General features: G+C 36.3%; 1 pseudogene; it reads right to left on the minus strand.

Annotated features, from left to right (window-relative positions):
• Window positions 1-1,370: 1,370 nt before the first annotated feature.
• LOC120134832 lies at window positions 1,371-3,091 on the minus strand (annotated as a pseudogene).
• Window positions 3,092-22,788: the final 19,697 nt, after the last annotated feature.

Here is a 22,788-nt window from a genome sequence, read left to right on the forward strand (position 1 = left end):
TCCTCGGTAAGATCACTCTGTTTGTTTCTGGGGAAAACCTAGAAATAAATAGAAGAAAATAATGCTTCGTGGCTTCACACCTTTGAGCTTTACTTATAAGATTTCTTCTTTATGGTTTGGTCGGTGTTGATTATTCAATTAGGAAAAATTACAAAACGATGCGTTTTGGGCTTTGGATCGACTCCAATGATGCAAATGTCCGGTTAAAATGTGCCCACAATTTAGAATTATTCAATTATTATATAAAAAAACAATTCAATTATTTTATTAAACTCGTTGATAATTCATTCTAAATTTCATATATAAAAATATGTATAAAACAAACAAATTATAATTATATGGGTAAATTATGAGTTTAGTACCTAAACTATTGATTTTGATATACTTTTGTACCTAAACTTTCTATCTTTTCAAAACTATATTTAAAGTTTAGTTTTGTTTCATATTAGTACCCCATTCAAAATTTAATGTTAAAGTTTTGGAAAAAAAAAGTGAAAGTTAAAGGAACTAAAGCGAACCAAAACTGATAGTTTAGGTACTAAATGCATTAAGGTTTTAACAGCGGTTACTAAAATGAAACAAAAACTAAACGTTAAATATGATTTTGAAAATTTGAAAGTTTAGGTACTAAGACGAACCAAAATTGATAGTTTAGATACTAAATGCATAATTTAGCCTTATTATTATTATGAAGTTGGGAAAAAACAATATAAGAAATCACATATCACATAAATTTTACATAAAAATTTAAACATAAAAATTATGTAGATAAAAGGAATTCACTCGGAAATTGTATAAGAGGAGCTATTAAACTAATATCGTAATCTAGAAAACCGCCTTTTATATATATATATATTTAATCACTCAATTATTTTTTTAATATTATATATTATGGTGACCCATTAACATTGTCATTAATTATAAAACAACAAGTGACTAAAACGTAATGTTAAATATAATTTAGAAAACAGTTACATAACAAAAACATAATTACGTGAATAGTTAAATGACTAAATATGTAATTTAACAAAATTGATGTCAATCAACTAAAAAGAATCGGTTATTAAAACTTTTTGAGATAGGGCAACTTTAATATGTTCCAACTTTGCTTTCAACACATATTGATCATCAAATGAGGGTCAAATTTATCAAAGAATCATCGAAAGATCATACTCATGCACTCATTTCCAGACGTATGTCGAACATAAATACTTAGAGCAAAACAAAGAATCGTGGCGACACAGATCCGGAGATCCGACACGATCGATTCGATTACACGAGTCATTGTTATTAAAGAACAGAAGCCAACAGTTCTAAATCAATTAGACAAAAACACTGACTAAAAAACAAGATATTCAATCATACAGGGATCAATAAAGATTTTTCTCACCTTCATGCATGATCTCGTATGCAAGTCTATATTTCTCTACAGATAATACAAGCTGTTTCTCTCAAACTCCAGACCATAATGGCCTTCAGTTCTTGGGAGATTACCCCGGACTCGCACCGCATAGGATGCGGTACTCGGCGTTCCTCAACCACCGAGGTAAGATATATCGAGAAGGAAGTTCTCTTATGTTCAACAATTTGAATACCTTCAATACATGTCTGCATAGTACACCTTCGAATTCGAACATCTGACAGCTACAATTAAAACTCAGGTTGACTGCACTAAAGGTGACGGCGTGTTTGTCGTTCTCGTTCCCGGACCGTCTTACCAGGTACCGGCAAATCGTCCCTTCTTTGTATGTCTTTATCCCAACATAACTATAGGATTGTAGAAGCTCCTCTTGGAATATTTTGTAGAGCCTCCTACACCGTTCTTCTATTGCTTCTTTTGTTTGTGAGAAGACCTGTATATTGAAAGAGTTTAAATCTTCTTTCCTTTCCTCCTCACGTCGTTGTTCGAGTCCTTGTTCGCATCGGAGAATACACTCCCTTAGTGGAGTTTGCCCATTTACCTGTGTGCCGAAGAATGATTCAACACTTTCACCTATAGGGATGCCGGCAAACAATTTGCCCCGTAAATACAACGGAACCCAGCTTTCACGCTTATTGTACATTTGCTGTAACCAAACATTTCCCTTCAAGCTGTATTTATTGATAAGTGAATTCCATGTGGTGTTGAACTCCACAGTCGTCTGACTTCCATAGATGCACTTTTCGTACTCGTATATGAATTCAATAGGCATTGACCGCAGATTCTCCTGCTCCTTGGCTCTAATCTGCCACGGTGAAAAGCGATGATGAGTACCAGGAGAGACTTAGGTGATTGCTTGCTGGATGGCCATGTCTTGATCGGCAATAATAAACTTAGGATGGCACCGAGACATTGCCTTAAACCACGTTTGAGACAACCAAGTAAAGCACTGCTTCGATTCATCAGCAATCAAAACAGGTCCAAGAAGTACAGGCTGCTTGTGGTGGTTTACTCTGACGAATGTGGCAAACGGCACCTCACAGTTACTTTTCCTGTATGAAGTATCGAAAATAATGACATCACAGAATTGACTGCATGAATATCAAGACCTGCCATCCGCCCAAAAGACACTCCGGCAACTACCGTTGTCAACCTCCACCGAATAAAAGAATCCGGTATCTTCTGCTTGTCTGGTTTGAAAGTACTCTAAAAGTACAGGGTACCAATCAGTTCCAATTTTTTTCTCGGCTTCTTTTGTTAATCTTGCTCTTATTCGTTTCACCGAGATCCATAGAGACCATGCCATTGGTTTCTTCCTCTATGAATTTCTTCGAAGCTGTGGAAAATTTCTTCTGCCACACCATTTGCACTTCGAGATCATGATTATGATCTTTATCGAGACGATCTACCATCCAGCTTCCCCAGTCTTTCCTCTTAATCCTCATAAATGCCCCACAACCTACTCTCGAGGGATCCTGGAAACCTTCCTTCGAGCACACAAATCTTCGCGAAGTAATTGACCCGTCATTCTTTGAGCGAAACAACTGACCTCAAGCAACTTGAGGACCTAAATTTGCGTTTCCGTGAAAGCTTGACTGATGTAGGATTGGTCGAGTTGGCAAACCAGTGTGGGAAATCATTGAAATCCCTCGGTGTGGCTGCTTGTTCCATAATAACCGACAAGTCACTGGAAGCTGTGGGGTCCCATGGCAAATCTCTTGAGACATTGTCATTGGATTCCCGATTCCAAGCTTATCAGCAATAAGGGGATCACTGCTATTGCCCAAGGATGTCCTCTTTTGAAAGTCTTGAAGTTACAGTGTGTTAACGTTACAGACTGGGCTTTGATGGCTGTGGGGTTTCTTGTTTGTTATTGGAAATGTTGGCCTTGTACAGTTTCCAGCAGTTTACAGACGAGTTCGTCACTTTTCCCTATTTTCTCATGCAATGCGATTGAATACCACCCTAATTGAATTGCATTGTTGAAGGCTATTTCGCCAATTAGTTTTTTCCCCTCTAATTCATTTTAGGAATGAAAGTGGGTCTTTCTCTAAATTTTTTTGTCTAATTCAGTTGTCTTTGTTTTACCATGTTTCATATAGATGGATGACTATTGAAGTATGAGTTTCATTCATGTCACAGGGGCAATTGCTTTGAGTGATCGCAATTTCCTGGGTGAGAGGGGTCTGGAGGCAATTGCTTCTGGCTGCACTGAATTTACGCATCTTGAAGTTAATGGCTGCCACAATATTGGAACCATTGGACTGGAGTCTGTGGGGAAATCCTGCCCGTATGTTTGTCTTCTATTGCTTTCCCTTGCTACCTATTCCCTTGCCCTTATGTTTATCTTCTATTAGATGTAGCTAGGTCTCATATCCAATCCTTCTGATTGATTGTGAGGCTTACTGTACGCTTTTTTTTTCTGAAAATTTTGAACTATATCGATTCTGAAGTTCTTGACTTTGTGAAGGCGCCTGACTGAGTTGCCTTTATTATACTGCAAAAGGATTGGTAATTTTGCTCTTACTGAAGTTGGAAGGGGATTTAAACACTTGCAAGCTCTTCACTTGGTAGATTGCTCTAGCCTTGGCGATGAAGCCATTTGCAGTATAGCAAAAGGTTGCCGAAATCTAAAGAAACTTCAGATTAGGGGATGTTATGAGGTCTCTCTCTCTCTCTCTCTCGCTCTCACTCACTATCTGTCTGTCTGTCTGTCTACATATTTATGGGGGTATTCCTCAACCTGCAATATGCTTGAACCACTAGTACCGATTTAATCAGGAAAAGACTTTGGCAGTTGAATGGAATAGAGGAAATATATCATCTAGATTTTTCAGAGTGCTCTTCCTCCTCTTCCCGCTCTCCTCCCTGTATCTTGCTACAGTCTCATGCAGGAAGCTTTTCGATTCTCTGTAAAATGGCAGTTGGGTGGTTTATTGTTTAAAGAATGTTGTATGATTCAAAATATTTGAAGTGAGAATTTCACATGTATCTAATTGCCTCATCTTTTGAGTCTTTGCAATTGTAGACTTGCTTCTTTTAGGTGCTGGCAATCGTTTATTTTTAAGTTTCCGCAATGTCCATACAGTGATATAAATCCTTAACTTGTATGCCTTTCATGCCAATAGGTTGGAAGCAAGGGAATCATAGCTGTTGGTGAGAATTGTCACTCTCTCACAGATCTTAGTCTCCGCTTTTGTGATAGGTGCGTCTGTTTGTACTTTCCTTCCAGCCTTGTGTGATAATGCTATTTGTCGACGCTGTTTCATGTGGTCAGCTGTCTTTTGAGTTGTTTTGGTCTGAAATATGGTGTATGCATATGGTCTGTGTAGACCTCTAATTAAGACATCAAAGTTGTGCAGTAAACAAAGCTGATCTCATCTCAAACAACCTAACCTAACGTGAATTTTTAAGGTTTTGCTATAAAAAAAAAGGGTTTTTTTTCAAGTTATTTCACGTATCAAGCCTTGTATTGTATGATTTTTTTCCATAAATATCTCTTTTGTGAAGTTTTTTACCCTTCTTTTATGATTTTGTTATTAGAGGCCGTGAATTTGAGCTTATTATCTTTCAATTTAGGGTTTGTACACTAGCAATGTAGGCTTGCTGAATACTGAAAGTCGTAGATTAGAATATGCACGAGTAAAACTAGGGCTACTCATGGACGATTAACTGTACCGTTTAACTTAAACAGTCGGTTAACCGTTATAACGGTTCTGAGATTTTTCTAACTGTGACTTAATTATTAAAAAATGATTAATTCGTTATTAAAGGTCCGATTATAGGTTAATCGAATGTTAACCTATTACAATTATTTGTCAATTTTTTTCATAATTCATACTACAAAAAGTGTAACACTTAACACATAATTACATCAGCGCAAGTATGAATATCTCCTAATATCTTAGTATTTAACAATAAACACATAATTATATTGGTGTAAATACGTATATTTTCAGAGAAATAAAAAATATATATTAAGTTATTTGTATACAAATTTTATTAAATATATGTATATGAATTATAAGTAATAGAAAATTATATCAAGTTTTTTGTGTAAAAATATAATAAATTGGAAATATAATTATAAATTTAATTTATTAACGGTTAACCGTTGATTAGTTGTTTATCGAAATTCGCAATTGTAACTTTAAACGTATTATTTTTAGTGGTTCAATTAATTGAAATTTATTAAGTTAATTAATATGTTATTATAACAATTAACAGTTACGGTTTTTTTTTAACATCTCTAAGGAAAACTCAACTTAATTTGACTAAAAAGTTTCAAATGTAGTTTTAGTTGGAAAGCAAGATTCGAATAATTCAAAATTTTTAATAACTAATAGATTAATATGAAAGTTCGAGTGTATTATATATATAATGAAACTCCAATGTTAGTGGAGGATCAATTTAGGGTTTGGAATTTTAGGGAAGTCTTAATTGTAGCCCAACCGGTGATTAGTCTTTCCGACTGAACCAAAAGGCTGAAAGTGAAGGACAGTTGACATTGAAATGACCCAGGAACTAGCACCTCCGGTTCAGCGGGCACTATTTGGTACTTGGACTATGAGCAAAGTCGATAAATTAGATAAATTAGCATATATTTACATTATTTATAATTATATCTATATATTAAGAGTAAACTAAGTCACTAAATTTTAGAATCTACCTTGAATGGTTTATTTGAAAAAAATAAATTTAAATATTTAATTTGATAAAATAATTAACATATCAAATCTTGATATTTAATTAAATATTAAATAAGAAATGGTAAAATATATAAATGATCCCTCGATTATAGGGTGTTGTTTTATTAAGTTTCTCTACTATTAAAAGTTATAAAAGGGTCCTCCAATTATAGAGTGTCGTTTTGTTGAATGTCATGACTATTAAAAGTTACAGAATGATAAGTGGACTATTCATATGTTCTAAACTCACCATTTTTTTGTTAAAAAACTGATGGTAGTCTGAGTTAAACGTTAATTTGTTGACTATGATATCATAAAATATGATCTCAGCATCTCAAACAACTGTAATATCAAAGTCATCATGTTAATATCCAATTCAGACGAATGTTAATTTTTTTAATAAAAATAGCGAGTTTGAAACATAATGAATAGCTAGTAAAAAGACTTAATACATTAGTACACTATAGTTAGGACCATATGTATACTCTACCCTAAATTAAATTATAAAATCAAATTAATTTATCCAAATAAATAAAGGCATGACAATATTAGGATAAGATCGTGACACAATCGAATGATTATTGCGTGGTGTAGCAAATTATTTAATTGTTTCTTTTTCTTCAGCATAGAAACTAAAAGATTGTTTCATCATAAATTATTATATTTTTCCTATTTTATTCGTTATTTTTATAAATTTATCACCAGTATAGTGCTTTTTTATTATAATTATATATCGTTAAACAAATAACAATAATATTAATATAAAAAAATTTACTTTCTTACTTTATATTTTACTTAGGGTAAATTACGAGTTTACTTAGGGTAAAATCATAACATTGATAATAATTTTATAAAAAATTGATGATAAAAAAATAACAATAGTTCGGTGACCTAAGGTGAATTACCCAAGATTGCTTTCCATTTACACGATATCAAAGCAAAGGGCTAAGCAACTAAAGAGATTGGTTTAAGTGGTAAGTAATTTGATATCGTTTAAGTAAAGTTTCAGGGTTTAGTCTGTGTATATAGAAAATCTCTGTTGTAAGACTCATCTACTAAAGTTAGGGGTGTAATTAGGAATGGACATGGCATCTGAATCCAATGGGTTTTAACCCGATCAGGTTGGATTTTTTGAAAATATTTCGAGTTCGGGTATGTTTTTCTGGAGATTATGTTCGGGTCATGTCAGGTTTAGGGTGAAAAATACACGACCCGACTTGACCTAAAAAATTGTAATTTTTACCTTATATATCTTTGGATAATTACAATAATACATCTATGTATATATTTTTTTCAATTAAATCCCTAATTTTATTGAATAAAAGTAATATTTTTAATAAATATATTATTTTGGATTGGTCGGGTCGGTTTCGGATTTTACCTCAAAAAAGCGGGTTGGATGGAATGTGTATATTTCGAGTCGGGTTGAAGATATATAAATTTAAAGTCGGATCGGGTGGACCGAAAATCTGACTCGACTCGATCTATATCCATCCCTACGTGGGATATTGATCAGTCCATATTAATAAGGGTAAAACCCTAAAATCTGGAAGGGGAAAAAGGCAAAGGACTAAGCAACAGGAATAGCACCAGGAATTATGTGGCGTGTAAGGGGATTGGGAATATTGAAATGAATGCCCCTTGTTGAGATGTTTAGGGTTCAAGGCATGGATTCTTTCACTCATACTTTCGAAGGACCAACTTTTCACGAATATTATCATCATTTTGTTATGCTCTGTTGCCCACAAAACCCAAAACAAAAGCTTCTTCTATCATGTCTTGTTTGCCTCAAAAATGTTTTAGCACCTACAAGGTATCATGCCTTTTGGGACCCTTTTCCCAACAAGATTTGGACATCCAATTTGCATCCCTATCTATATGGCCATGACACTAATGCTTTATTTCCAACTGATCACTTTTGAGATAAAATGTAATGAAAATGATAACTACAGCATTAAAGTGGAACAAAAAAGTTGAAATACCAAACTGAAAAAGCGATTATAGTTCAGGGGCTAAAACGAACATTGAAGCCTATATCACCCCCCAACCCCAACACACAAAACATTGCTTGAAGTTGTGGTATATACCCAATGAAAATGAAATCTCCATAAGCTATAATAAAAGCACTTTTGCGGCACTAACTTATCAATAGTGACAAGTGGTGGGCCTTTTTGTACAATTTTGTGCACATGGTACAGTACCACTCAGCAAGAAAAGTCCCATTCGGCCATTCACTAGTGCTTTAGGTTTCCATACTTGCCTTGCCACACTACTTGGTATATGTGAGGCAAATGGTGTGCGCAGGCACATTGGTGGCTAAAGTTTGATGTGACAATTCAATAGGTACGAACGGATCGATATTCGATCTGTTATTATTTTCTTTCACTAGTGCTCAATAAAATAAAAATGTATGATTATCTGTTGAATTTTAGGTTTTGTATCTCTATGCACATCAATTGTCATGAATGCGACAATTTATATGCACGAAGATCATATATGGTGACAATCAGATAAATTTGAGCATATTAATTAGTTCATTGAAAGAGGAAAGAATAACTACCATTATTTTGCATTATGCGCTAAGTGGTACGTACGAAGATCATACACGATAATTAAAGATGGATGTGATAGCAAATGGTGTTGATGAAGATCATATATAATAGTCTAACATAATCAAACATATACATTTTATGGAATTTCTTATTCGTATTGTTTATATTTGAATCCTTTTTTGATTTTTCAAAAACTACCCACTGATTGTTGGGTTGCATACTTGCATTTGGTGCACATTACGCTTCATGTGTGTGGCTAATGGTGCGCTTGCAAAGCATGTGTGGCGGCTAAAGGCAACTCCTAAAAAATTAGTCTTAAAAAGAACCTTGTGTTGGACTATTTGTCTAAGAGAAAAAACACATCAAAGTAGGTCCCTTGGTTTGCCAAGATGTTAGGGTACATATTAGATGATGGGTAATTTACGATGGGACCAGGCCACGGTGGTTGTCGGGGGACCATATTCATCTTCACCAAAGATCCTTTGCTTTGTCCATTAAAATTAGCTATGTTCTTTTCACATGAGAAATTAAAGTATGAAGATTTTGGGCCATTGCTTGCATCTTTTGATGTTAAAAAAGTTGGGATTTAGTTGAAAGAGTTTCGTTGACACTTTTAAGATTTGATTTCTATATGGGTTTTATGGTCGAAAGTGTTTGACTATTTTTTGATAGAGACATACACATAACCCCTAAAAATATTTACATTTTTGAATTTCTTATCATATTTTCATGTATTAGAAATATTTATATAGTCGAGTCGGATTAAGACCGACCTATTAACTCGATGTATCATTTTCTAGACATCCTCTTAAAAAAATTAAATAAATAAAATTTCAGTAAGAATTCGATTTTTAAACGAATTTATTCGGATAATTTCGAATTAGGGTTAGAGATAGTGTATTGAGTTTGGTGGGTGCGCATGCAATTGAAGATGTGGGAATGTGGTCACAATGGGACCTATCCAATTTATTTGATTCTAAACTCACCATTTTCCATCATTGCCTCTCCACACTTTCTTCTTCCCTTGTTCTCTCTTTCTTGTCTTATACCCCTTTTTTATTTTATTACGTATCATATTCGTCGACCTAATTAAAAATTGATAATTTAAATAATTTAATCAGTGATACTTAATTGAATTTAAAAGAATCGATGATCTGGTTGATTTGAGTATTCTAACATTTTATTCAAAAACATAAATAAAATTTTATATCGGAAGATGAATTTTATAATCGGTCGATACATCCTCGATTTTATTTATATATCCCCATTTACATGTTCATGTAACTCCAATGTATACTTGTATTGGGAAGGTTCATTGGAGGCTTATCATGTGGGATTATTATTGCAATCTTTTGGTGTAAAGTGTTCAAGTCAATTACGAAACTACTTCCAAAAGCTAAGCCAAGACTAATTAATTACATCAATCTTCCATTAACTATACATAAACAAACACCATGATCATCTCCATTAAAGTGACATTAAATTTTCACTCCTTTTCTTGCCCAAAAAATTGATCCGATTCAATTCGAACAGAATATTATTGTGATTAATACATGTTGAATCACAATAGTATTCTTACAGTTATGACAATAGATGAGGTCCAAATAACACCCAAGCTAAAATTACTTTTACCTGCCCTAGAAAATGTACTAACTCGATGTTATTTAAGATGTGTATTAACATGATGATTGGGATATGATGGTAGTTTGAATTCTGGTATTAGATTTTATTGTATCACAGTTAGAATGTTAACGTTCAGCTCAGAATATCGTTCAATTTTTTAACGGAAAATAACAAGTTTGGAATATAATAAATAGTCAAGTGACTATTTTATAACTTTTAATGGTCAAATGACTCAACAAATCAACACTCTATAATCAAAGAATTATTTTATAACATTTATTTAATAAAATGGTATTATATAGCCTGAGAACTATTTTGTACGTCAAAACTTGTGTACAAATGTTTTTCCTCCCTAAAAATGATGTGGCATTGTATGTGATTTTCAAGTATTTTTTTTGGGGGGGGGGGGGTGGGGGGTTTCCCCTAATTTAAAGGATATTCTCATCATCTAGTAGCCACGCCTGATTCCTTTATGTATTTTTCTTTTGTGCGTAATTATTATTTTCACCTTATAAATATTGATGATATTTTTAGCACGTCGGTCTACCTTTTCATTAATCACCTTATATCCCTACTGTCTTCTTTCATATAGATAAACCTGTCCATTTAACCCTACGCTCTCATAACCTAACCCTACCCATAATTTGATTAGTCCCGTCCAATGATAAATGTAAGAGAAAATAACCTCAGTGACCAAAAATCCCATATAATATACCATTTTAACCAATTTTTTTCGGATTTGCCAAAACGACCAACAAAATCGCAATGCGATCGCTAATTCGCAACGCGATCTCCATTATCGCAAATTCGCGTTGCGATAGTTGGAAATCGCGTTGCGATAGTTGGAAATCGCGTTGCGATGGTATACAATGTCGTTGCGATTTTCCCAATTCGCAATGCGAATAAGTAAATCGCAACGTGAATTGGGAAAATCGCAATGCGATAATACAAAATTGCAACGAGATACTGACTTTCGCAACGCGATTCTGACTTTCGCAACGCGATTTACATAGCGCCATTCGTATTAACGCGTATTTTTTTTTTCAAATTCCAAACACGATTTTTTTCTTAATAAATCGGAAACTGAACCGTCCACAGTAATCGCAACTCATAACCTCAAACCCAAAAACACAACACTCAGTCCCATCTCCATCTCTTACTCTCTACGGCGAAATCCGTCCCCATCTCCGAAGATTTCCGTCCCCATCGCCGGCGAAATCCCTCACAACCATTCACAGTCAAAAATCACTCACAATCATTCAGAAATGGAAAATCAACCTCCGATTGTTAGTTTTTTTTATTTTTATTTTGAAATTTTGCATTATTTTAGGTTTTCATATTGAGATTGATGATAAGTTTACTGGTAATTTCAATAATAGATTAACCATTTCACTTAGATTTCTTATTAAATTCATTCTATTGCTGCCAATACTGCTAAACTGTTTAGCTTGTGAAGTTAGTATTTGTCTTTGCTTTGTCTTTTGGTTGAAGTAATGCAGAAGAAGAATAGTTTCTAGAATGAAAATCGCAACGCGGAAATAACTATCGCAACGCGAAATAAAAACGTTGCGATTTTCATTTCGCGTTGCGATTTTTATTTCGCGGTTGCGATTTTCATTTCGCGTTGCGATTGTCTGGTCGCGATAGTCATTTCGCGTTGCGATTCTCTCGTTGCGATAGTTATTTCCGCGTTGCGATTCTCATTATCTCGTTGCGATTTTCATTTCAACCAAAAGATAAAAACAGTGTTGCAAATTTTAGTTTCAAGAATAAACTACTATTTATGTTTATTGTTTGTTTTTGGTATATCTTGACAGTGTAATTTTTGGTATATCTAACTTGGTATGTTTATTATTTTTTGTAGAAATTTTTTTCGGCTTCATTGACATTAAGAAATAAAGTTAGCCTAGCCACTACAATTGCTTCGAAGCTTTCACCTGCACAAAGAAAATTGTTTGAAGAAACCTGCTTCGGGCCATGGCTGAGAGTACAGCATCCGGGTGGAGATGCTAGTTTGACCCATTTGTGGCTTCAGACCATGACTAGCGATCTACCCGACAGTATACAACGTGGTGAGGAAGAGATATGGTTTCATTTTCCACCGGCGTATACTTGTTTTGGGCGGAAGGAGTTCTGCTTAATCACTGGTCTACGATTCGGACACGATGATGTAGGTCGGTACACTCGTCATATCACCCGCCCATCATGGTTATCCAGGGTTTTTCCTGATGAGTCAATAGAGAAGCCGAACTTACACGTCGACGACGTGAAGAAATTGTTTAATAAGAAAGATGGTTTTACTCGGATGAATGACGTCGATGTTGTCCGAGTATGCCTTCTACTACTTTTGTATGCCGGCTTTTTAGGCAGAGAGGCCAGACAACCTATTCCTCAGGAGCTAATATTATTGGTAGAGGACCTAAATGCATGGAATCTGTTTCCGTGGGGTTCGTATATATGGAAAGCTACCTGGACTAAGTTGTCGTCTGCCTTTGATGACCGCAAAAGTTTGCGGGGCGATGGGTCGAAATACACTTTGTCAGGCTTTGTTGGGCCTTTAAGGTAAGAATTTCTATATAATGTTTTCAAAATTATAATTAATTATTTAACAATTACTAATGTTTGTTATTATATTGTTTGTAGATTTGGATATTCGAGGCATTTCCCGCCATGAAGACATATGCAATAAAAACTTCAAATGATATTCCCAGGGCTATTTCCTGGAAGAGGAAACGTCTGTTGGATTGGGAAGACTTAATACCATATGCGACAATAAATAATATAAGTTAACACAAATACTATCACATATAAACAAGTTATTAATATTAGACGTTTAACTTTGTTTGAGTTTTTATATTTTTAGGAGGCCAACATTCCATTAATGAGACTGACACCCACGGAGGCTGAGCTTGCCACTGATTGGTGGCAAGCTAGTCAGCGTTTCTTGATGGCACGAATGATGAGCAACCTCCACTTTCTCCACTTCGAGAGCCATCACCTCACCTAGAGCCATCACCTGATCGACCCGACTATACACCTCTACAACGAGAGCCATCACCTATCCCGTCACATCATCGAGCCTCTTCTCCACCATCACCTCATGATAGGCGACCGACAAAGATGCCACGACTTCTATCTCCCTATTCTCCACCTCCACGGGATGAGTCAAGGGAGTTACGTGATGAGGTCAATGCCTTGCGTGAGGAGATCGGTACTCTACTTGATAACGATGGTGCATGGCGTGTGGAGGTGTCTACTTTACGTGGTGAGGTTGCCGCTCTACGTGAGATGGTAGTATCGTTGCAGAATGAGGTTCATACTCTACGCAACGAGGTAAGTTTAAGATTTTTCATATTAACTTGATGATAATTTACTCGTAATTTCACTTAAATTAACCATTTCACTTAGATTGCTTAGTAAATTTATTCGGTTGCTGCCAAAACTGCTAAACTTTTTACTTTAACACTGTGAAGTTAGTATTTGTCTTTGTTTTGTCTTTTGGTTGAAAGTTTGAAATATATTTATCTTTGTTTTCACTGTTTAAATATCATGTCTGTTTATTTACTGATATTTGTATTTTATTTAGCGGACCGATAAGGTGGATGCTTTACGTCGGTTTTTTCTTGCACGACAGAGTTCACGCATCAGACGGCGTGCACGTGCTATTAAGTCTCCGTATACCCCAATAGTGCGAAGACACCGCAAGAAGAAGCCCGACTCACCTATCATCCCTCAAGAGTCCACTCCTATCATTGAAGAGGCCCCTATCATTCCTCGAGAGTCCCCTCCCACCGTTCAAGAGGCCACTGTCATCGTTGAAGAGGTCCCTCCCACCATTCAAGAGCTCGATTCACATGGCGTCATATGTAGGATTCTTGAGAAACCCTCTGACGTGCCGGACATGATGGATTCAAGTTGGCTCTCGTATGAGTTACCGGCCAGTACCATACCGATATCTGAAGAGGAGAGGAAACAACTACCGGACACAATTCTGGATAACACCCTTTGGGCTAAGACCGCAGTTGATTTTTATCTACATGAGCGAAGCCAGGGGTGTTTCACTGACATATGCAAGCTCAATGATGATATCTATTTGTTGCTTGATCGGTCTTGGTGGGGCGTATTATTAGGGGTCGAAGACAATGGCTATTTCGATGGAGGGTAAGTCTTATATTTTTCTTATATTTTCATTTGATTATTTTTTTTGTAAATTTATGTAAGTTACTAATATATGTCTTTTTTTGTAAAACAGCATATCGATGCGTGGGTGTCACGTCTTCTAATAATTAGGAAACTTAAGGAAAATAAAAGAAATACACGGTATACAATTATGCCGACGTCTTTTAACGCCGTTCACTTGAAGAATCAACGAGATGAATCATTTGCGTTGGGCAATGGACAAGCTAAACTTTATCCTGCATGGTGGGAGGTCGATAAGGTTAGTGTTTATTTTAGATTGAGTTTAAAGGTATTCATAAATAAGTGCGCAAATGAATGAATTATTACTTATGATTGCAGGTGTTTATCCCTGTTTTGGAACGTAACCATTGGCTTCTCGTCGAGCTTCAGATCCCATCCCTTAAGGCAATAGTATATGACAGCATGATAAATTACATATCATTGGCTGATTTAAGAGATATTATTAAGGGATGGAGCTCTTATTTGGCTAAATACTTGGATGCGATAAATTATTAGACTCGTTCTGGAAACAAGAAGCCAAAGAAGCTCAATATTACAGTTAGCAGAGACGAGACCGCACCACAACAAACGAAAGGACCCAGAGGGGATGTGGTCCTCTCGTATGCTTGGCGTTGGACCGTTTGATCACAGGAAGTATAAAGTATCTACCTCCCACCGATATAGATAGAGCTGCAGTAGGCTTGTGGTTTCGACATTATATGGCTAGATCGATATATACGAGACGCTGCCTACCTGCATCCGCGTTATAAAAATGTCCATAAACAATTGGTATGTTTATAGGCTTGTGGTTTGAAAATGTTTGGTTAAGTACCTGAATTCAATAATTTGCTGTTTAGGTTTTAGATGTGTAGAAAGTGTTGTTTGAGCAAATGTTTGGTTTATGCAGGTTAATCTCAGAAGTGAGCTGCGTGAAAATGATGTATGGCTGCAAAAGTTGATTCAATAGTAGAAGTGTTATTTTCTAATAATTATTGCTTATTTTTTGATTGTTTAATTGATTTGTAAAATGTGATTTGTAAAGTTGATTTGTTTAATTGATGTTAACATAATTCTTATTTGTGCTTGTTTAATTGATTGAAATGTAATGGTTGATTTTGTTGATTTCAATCTGCATTATGTTGAAGGCAAAAAGTACTATCGCAATGCGAAATGAAATCGCAACGCGAAAATGAAAATCGCAACGCGAAATTAAATTCGCGTTGCGATTTTCATTTCGCATTGCGAAATTAGCGTTGCGATTTTCATTTCGCATTGCGATTCTCTCGTTGCGATTTTCATTTCGCATTGCGTTAGTAATTTCCGCGTTGCGATAGACATTAAGATGATTGCCTATTAAGTGATAACAACTGGAACAGATCATAGCAATTTTCAAACTCAAGTTACTAATACATGCCTAATTGAAAATGTTAAAAGTTCACACAAAAATCTACATAATACAACGTTTGCATTTAAAAATCACCTAAGTTAACAGTCCCAAAAGGTGAAGCCAGTTGTGATTGGGATTTTAAAGATGATTGCGATTTTGATTACCTTTTTCTTGACACCATATGAGCTTGGATTTTGATGATGATCCATATTTTGGTAGAGGAAAAGATGATTGTGATGGCACTGGTGATCCACATGTCAACCTTGTATGACCACTTTCCTTGCACCGACTACATGTCGATCTCTTCTTCTCTTCACCCTTAGACGGTATACGATCGTGACTTTTTGGTCGGCCATGTAGCCTTCTGTCCATGGCTGGTGGCAAAACTGTTTGTAAGTCATCTGGTATGTCCCACTCAGAAGGATGTGAAATAGGGTAGACAATCTCGGCATAAGTCTGTCGATATACTTCTGTAGTGTAGCAATCCATAGCGTATGTGATTGAATCATCTTGGTTTAGATGAAGAGCAACTTTTATAACATGGCCACACGGATAACCAGATGTTTGCCATTTCATACAACTACACGTCCTTGCATTTAGATCGACAAGCCCATTTAAGTTATTACCCAGTGCTTCAAACAAAGTGTTTGAACATGGTTCAACTCTCCATGACGTTGACTTCACAACACGTTTCGTTATCTTTTTTTCAGTCTATGGTGTAACACGATGTTCCAATGTTCCTATAAATTTAAATAAATAATACTTAGTAAAATATGATAAGTTACGAATTCAAAGAAATAATACCTGTATGGTTTCTTTTCTTGTAGTACCACTGTTGAATAGAGGCTCGAAAAAACTCCATTAACATAGTAATGGGTAATTTCTGGGAATGACGACTTAGAGCGTTAATTGATTCTGCACTATTAGACGTCATGAAACCATATCTTGCTCCAAGTTGATGTACTCTTGACCATCTTTCAAACCCGACTCTTCTAGTGTTTGAGCACACTAAGGCAAAACACGTCTTAAACAGTTTATATGCTTATTGAAATCCACTTCCCGATAAGCCTTTACAGCCTTCCAGTATGTCCATTTGTGCTTTTTTATACCAGCAGACCTTGATTTTAGATTTCTATACAAATGAACACCACAAAGTCCATGAAAAGCATCTGGGAACACCTTCTAACAGCGTTGTCAATTGAGTTTGCCCTATCGTATATGATTGTCAGATTGCTAATAGGACCTATGCAATCCCTAAGATGCCCCATAAACCATGTCCATGAATCAGAGGTTTCAGATTTGCCAACCCCGTAAGCTATTGGCAATATCCCATTGTTAGCATCCATGGCTACTACTAATAAGTTTACTCCAAGGTATCGACCTTTCAAATGTGCTCCGTCAACTATAATAACTGGGCGCATGCAAGTAATAAACGAACGAATCTACAAAATAATATACACAAGAAATATAATCATTTAAATGTGAAATGCATGTAACTAACAGAAATGAGTCAACAGAATTATATTGATTTACTAACCGCAGCACCAATGGCGAAAAACAGTAACTCAAAGCGTCCATCTCTATCTGTTTTGATATGAGTTCTCGCCCAGGATTTTTCAGCTTTAAATTGTGACAATAAGCCGGCAGTTGGGCAAACGATGCTTCCGGCGACCCCCTCAACAATTACAAGGCATAACATTTGGCTCTCCAAGCTTGAGAATATGATATACTAATCTTGAACCGAGCATTCATGTCAGTCATAATTTCATGTCCCCGATATACCCTTCCATTCAAAACATTAACTCAGCCAGAAAACCACCCAACACCTTTTGTTTGTCTGTCTATGGTGAGGAAAACTTGGGTTCTTTAACATGTATGTTTATCAATAAAAGTTCTAACTTGAAACATTGCGCAATCTTTTATCCTCTTTGCAATCATACGCCACGTACAGTTTTTGTCAATCGTACACCTTGTTTCGAAACGATATTTGCTTGATTTGTTAACTTTTAGTTGATAGCCATCTTCCACACATTTCGTATACAAAGCTATCTTCAAGTCTTCCTTTGTATCAAAACATCATCTTTCTTGATACGAATAACTTTTGTGTAACAATCAACTGCTTTCTTTGCCAACTCTTCTCCGGTAACTGAAGTAATTCTGGCATATTCCAGTTATCTCCTGTGGCATTTTCTTTTCTTCGGGGACTTTTTGTTCTTCATGATTATATGAATTACAGAATGGATGTTCAACATGTTCATTCACAGTCGTAACCTCCTCATTATCATCAACAACATCTTCCTCGGCAACGGTGTTTCATCATCAAAATTCGGGTATTGACCAATATCAAAATCATTACACGCAGGGTCTGTTTCTTCTTCTGAAACATCATCAAAATTCGTGTATTGACCAATATCAAAGTCCGGTATTGACCAAGATCAAATTTCGAATACTGACTAGTACTCACAATTTTTTCTCTTGGCTCATCATCGTCTAATTGGTCAATACGAAAACCGGAATTTGGTGCTGAAAGTTGATTTGGATTTGGATTAGAGAAAGGCTGTGGGTTTTGAGACCCACTTAGTTGATTACTACCCGCTACTGACCCAACAATACTACTTCTAGTTCAACAACATACAATGTAACATCATCACTTGAAACATTAATGTAAGCAATGAATCGTTCAATATCTTTATTGTCGGTTAACAAATAAACTTTACCATTTCTCTGATAAGATAGCCTAAATCCACTTAGGGGCTCTAAATTCAATTTCTTTGAAACACGTAACATTAGGGTTTCATAAGTTAACTTCTTTAATGACAGTTTTAGTTGAAGATTCATGGGTAAAGGCATATATTGTAAAACACCATGAACATTCTCCCATGACCCTCCAAAACACAAATCTATCCAAACATGATCAACATTAGATGATTTCATGGTTGTAACTAAACAAACGAGATGCGAAACTAAGACCTGTTGCCGGATGGGGAAGGATGTCGTTGGATATAGGAACGGATGTCGCCGGAGAGAGTGATAGATGGAGATGGAATGAGTTGCGATTTAGGGATTTAGGTTATGAGTTGTTGCTGTTGCGTATATATACACAAAAAATTTGGCTTGCGAAACTAAAACCTGTTGCGAACTTTGAAACTCGCATTGCGATTCTGTATTATCTCGTTGCGAAAGTCAGAATCGCGTTGCGAAAGGCAATCATTGACCATCGCAATGCGAAATGCAAATCGCAACGATAGAATCGCAATGCGAAATGAAAAGGCAACGAGGATTAACATGCATAAACTTTTAACAATTATTGAATTCTAGGTACTTAACCAAACATTTTCAAACCAAAAGGAGTATATATGTTAACAAAACTTGCATTATGTGTATTTTATGTGTGCACTTTTAACATTTTCAGTTAGGCATGTATTAGTAACTTGAGTTTGAACATTGCTATGATCTGTTCAGTTGTTATCACTTATTAGACATTCATTTGACTATCGCAACGCGAAAATGGCTATCGCAACGCGAAAATGGCTATCGCAACGCGAAAATGGCTATCGCAACGCGAAAATGGCTATCGCAACGAGAAAATCACAATGCGAAATGAAAATCGCATTGCGATTTTCTCGTTGCGATGCCATTTCGCGTTGCGATAGTCTGTTTTGCCTTCAACATAAAGCAGATTGAAAATCAACAAATCAACTATTACATTTCAACACAAATTATGTACACATCAATTAAACAAATCAACATTTACAAATCATCTTTTACAAATCAATTAAACAATCAAAAAATAATAATAATTCTTATTTCTTCATCAATTATTGAATCAATGAATCAACAACTTTGTGACCCCGTACATCCATTTCACGCAGCTCACTTAAGGATTAACCTGCAGAAACCAAACATTTGCTCAAACAAGACTTCCTACACATCTAAAAACCTACAAACAGCAAATTATTGAATTCTAGGTACTTAACCAAACATTTTCAAACCAAAAGGAGTATATATGTTAACAAAACTTGCATTTGACTTACCAATTAACAATGGGCACTTTCATAACGCGGATGCAGGTAGGCAGCGTCTCTAATATATTGCTCTAGCCATATAATGCCGAAACCACAAGCCTACTGCAGCTCTATCTCTATCGGTGGGAGTAAAAACTCTGTGCTTCCCGTCGTCAAACGCGCCAAGCAAAGGCATACGAGAGGACCACAATCCCCTCTGGCTCCCGGCGATTGCTGTGGCGCGTCTCGTCTCTGACAACTGTGACATTGAACTTCTTTGGCTTCTTGTGTCCAGAATGACTCCAATACTTAATCCCATCCAAGAATTTAGCCAAATGAGAGCTCAATCCCTTGAAAATATCCCTCAAATCAGACAGTGATATGTAATTGATCATGCTGTCATACACTATTATCTTCAGGGATGGGAGCTGAAGTTGGACGAGAAGCCAGTGACGCGTTCCAAAATAGGGATAAACACCTGCGATCATAAGTAATAATTCATTTATTTGCGCACTTATTTATGAACACCTTTAAAAAATTTAAAAAATAAACACTAACCTTATCGACCTCCCACCATGCAGGATAAAGTTTAGCTTGTCCATTGCCCAACAAAAATGATTCATCTCGTTGATTCTTCAAGTGAACTGCGTGAAAAGCCGTCGGCATTATTGTATATAGCGAATTTTTTTTTATTTTTCCTAAGCTTCCTTATTATTAGTAGACGTGACACCCACATCGATATGTTTTTTACAAAAAAAATACATATATTAGTGAATTACATTAATTTTTAAACAAATTAATCAAAATCATATATAACAAATATAGACTTACCTCCCCGTCCAAATAGCCACTGTCTTCACCCCTAATAGCACACCCCACCAAGACCGATCAAGCAACAAAAACATTTCATCGTTGAGTTTGCTGATGTCAGTGTAACACCCTTGGCTCCGCTCATGTAGATAAAAATCAACTGCGGTCTTAGCCCAAAGGGTATTATCCACAATTGTTTCCGGTAGTTGTCTCCTCTCCACTTCAGATACCGGAAGGGTACTAGCCGGTAACTCATACGAGAGCCAACTCTCATCCATGTTCGGAACCGTGGGGGTTTCTCAATACTTCGATATATTACCCCATGTGAATCGGGCTCTGGAATGGTGGGGGGACCTCTTCAACGATGACAGTGGCCTCTTGAACGGTGGGGGAGGGGAATCTTGAGGAGAATAGGGCCTCTTGAACGATTGGAGGGGACTCTTGAGGGATGACCGTGAGTCGGGCTTCTTCTTGCGGAGTCTTCGTACCATTGGGGTGAACGGAGACGTAATAGCACGTCCACACCGTCTGATGCGTGAACTCCGTCGTGCAAGGAAAACCCGACGTAAAGCATCCACCTTATCGGGCCGCTAAAAAAATTAATACATAAATCAGTAAATAAACAGAAATGATATTAAACAAAGACAAATATGTTTCAAACTAGCATTGTATTCACCCAAATCATTATTCTATCATAGTTCACAAAATGCTCAGATAACATTCCAGAAGTAAGCACTTATATAAACATTTAAAAGGACAACATATATAAACATTCCAGAAGAAGAATAGTTTACTTTCGCAACACGAAACTTAAATCGCAACGCGAAATGACTATCGCAACGTGGAAATGGCTATCGCAATGCGAAATGAAATCGCAACGACAAAATCGAATTGCGATTTTCATTTCGCGTTGCGATTTTGTCGTTGCGATTTCATTTCGCATTGCGATTTTGTCGTTGCGATTTTCATTTCGCATTGCGATAGCCATTTCCGCGTTGCGATAGTCATTTTCGTGTTGCGAAAGTAAACTATTCTTCTGCAAATTGAAACTTGAATGGATTGCATTACTTCAACCAAAAGACAAAAAAAACCAAAAACAAATACTAACAAAACAGTTTAGCAGTATTGGCAGCAACCGAATGAATTACGAGTATGAAAAATCTTAAACTTACCTTGTTGCGTAGAGTATGAACCTCATTCTGCAACGATGCTACCATCTCACGTAGAGCGGCTACCTCACCGCGTAATGTAGACACCTCAACACGCCATGCACCATCGTCTTTGCGTAAAGTACCGACCTCCTCACGCAAGGCATTGACCTCATCACGTAACTCCCCTAACTCATCCCGTTGAGGTGGAGGTGGAGAACAGGGAGATAAACGTCGTGGCATCTTTGTCGTCGCCTATCTTGCTATGATGGTGGAGAAGAGGCTCGATGATGTGACAGAATAGGTGATGGCTGTCGTTGTGGAGGTGTATAGCCGGGTCGATCAGATGATGGCTCTGGGTGAGGTGATAGCTCTGGCGAGGTGATGGCTCCCGAAGTGGAGGCTGCTCATCAACCGTTCCATCAAAAAAAACGCTTACTAGCTTGCCACCAATCAGTGGCAAGCTCAGCTTCCGTGGGTGTCAGCTCTGTAGAGGAGTGTTGGCCTCCTAACAATATAAAAGCTCAAACAAAGTTAAACGTGTACTAGTAATAACTTGTTTATAAACATATGGTAGTATTTATGTTAACTTACATTATTTATTGTCGTATACCGTAGTAAATCTTCCCATTGCAAGGTCAGTTTCCTCTTCCAGGAAATAGCCCTGGGAATCATTTGAAGTTTTTATTGCATATGTCTTCATGGCGGGAAAGGCCTCAATATCCAAATCTACAAACAATATAATAACAAACATTAGTAATTGTTAAATAATTACTTATAATTTTGGAAACATCATATAAAAATTCTTACCTTAAAGGCCCAAATAAAGCCTGTCAAAGTGTATTTGGAACCATCGCCATGCAAACTTTTTCGATCATCCAAGGCAGACGATAACTTATTCCATGTAGCTTTCCATAAATACGAGCCCCACGGAAACAGGTTCCACGCATTTAGGTCTTCTACCAATTTGATTAGAT

This window comes from Hibiscus syriacus, unplaced genomic scaffold (genome assembly GCF_006381635.1).
Source record: "Hibiscus syriacus cultivar Baekdansim isolate YM2019G1 unplaced genomic scaffold, ASM638163v2 tig00110599_pilon, whole genome shotgun sequence".
Taxonomy (NCBI): Eukaryota; Viridiplantae; Streptophyta; class Magnoliopsida; order Malvales; family Malvaceae; genus Hibiscus; species Hibiscus syriacus.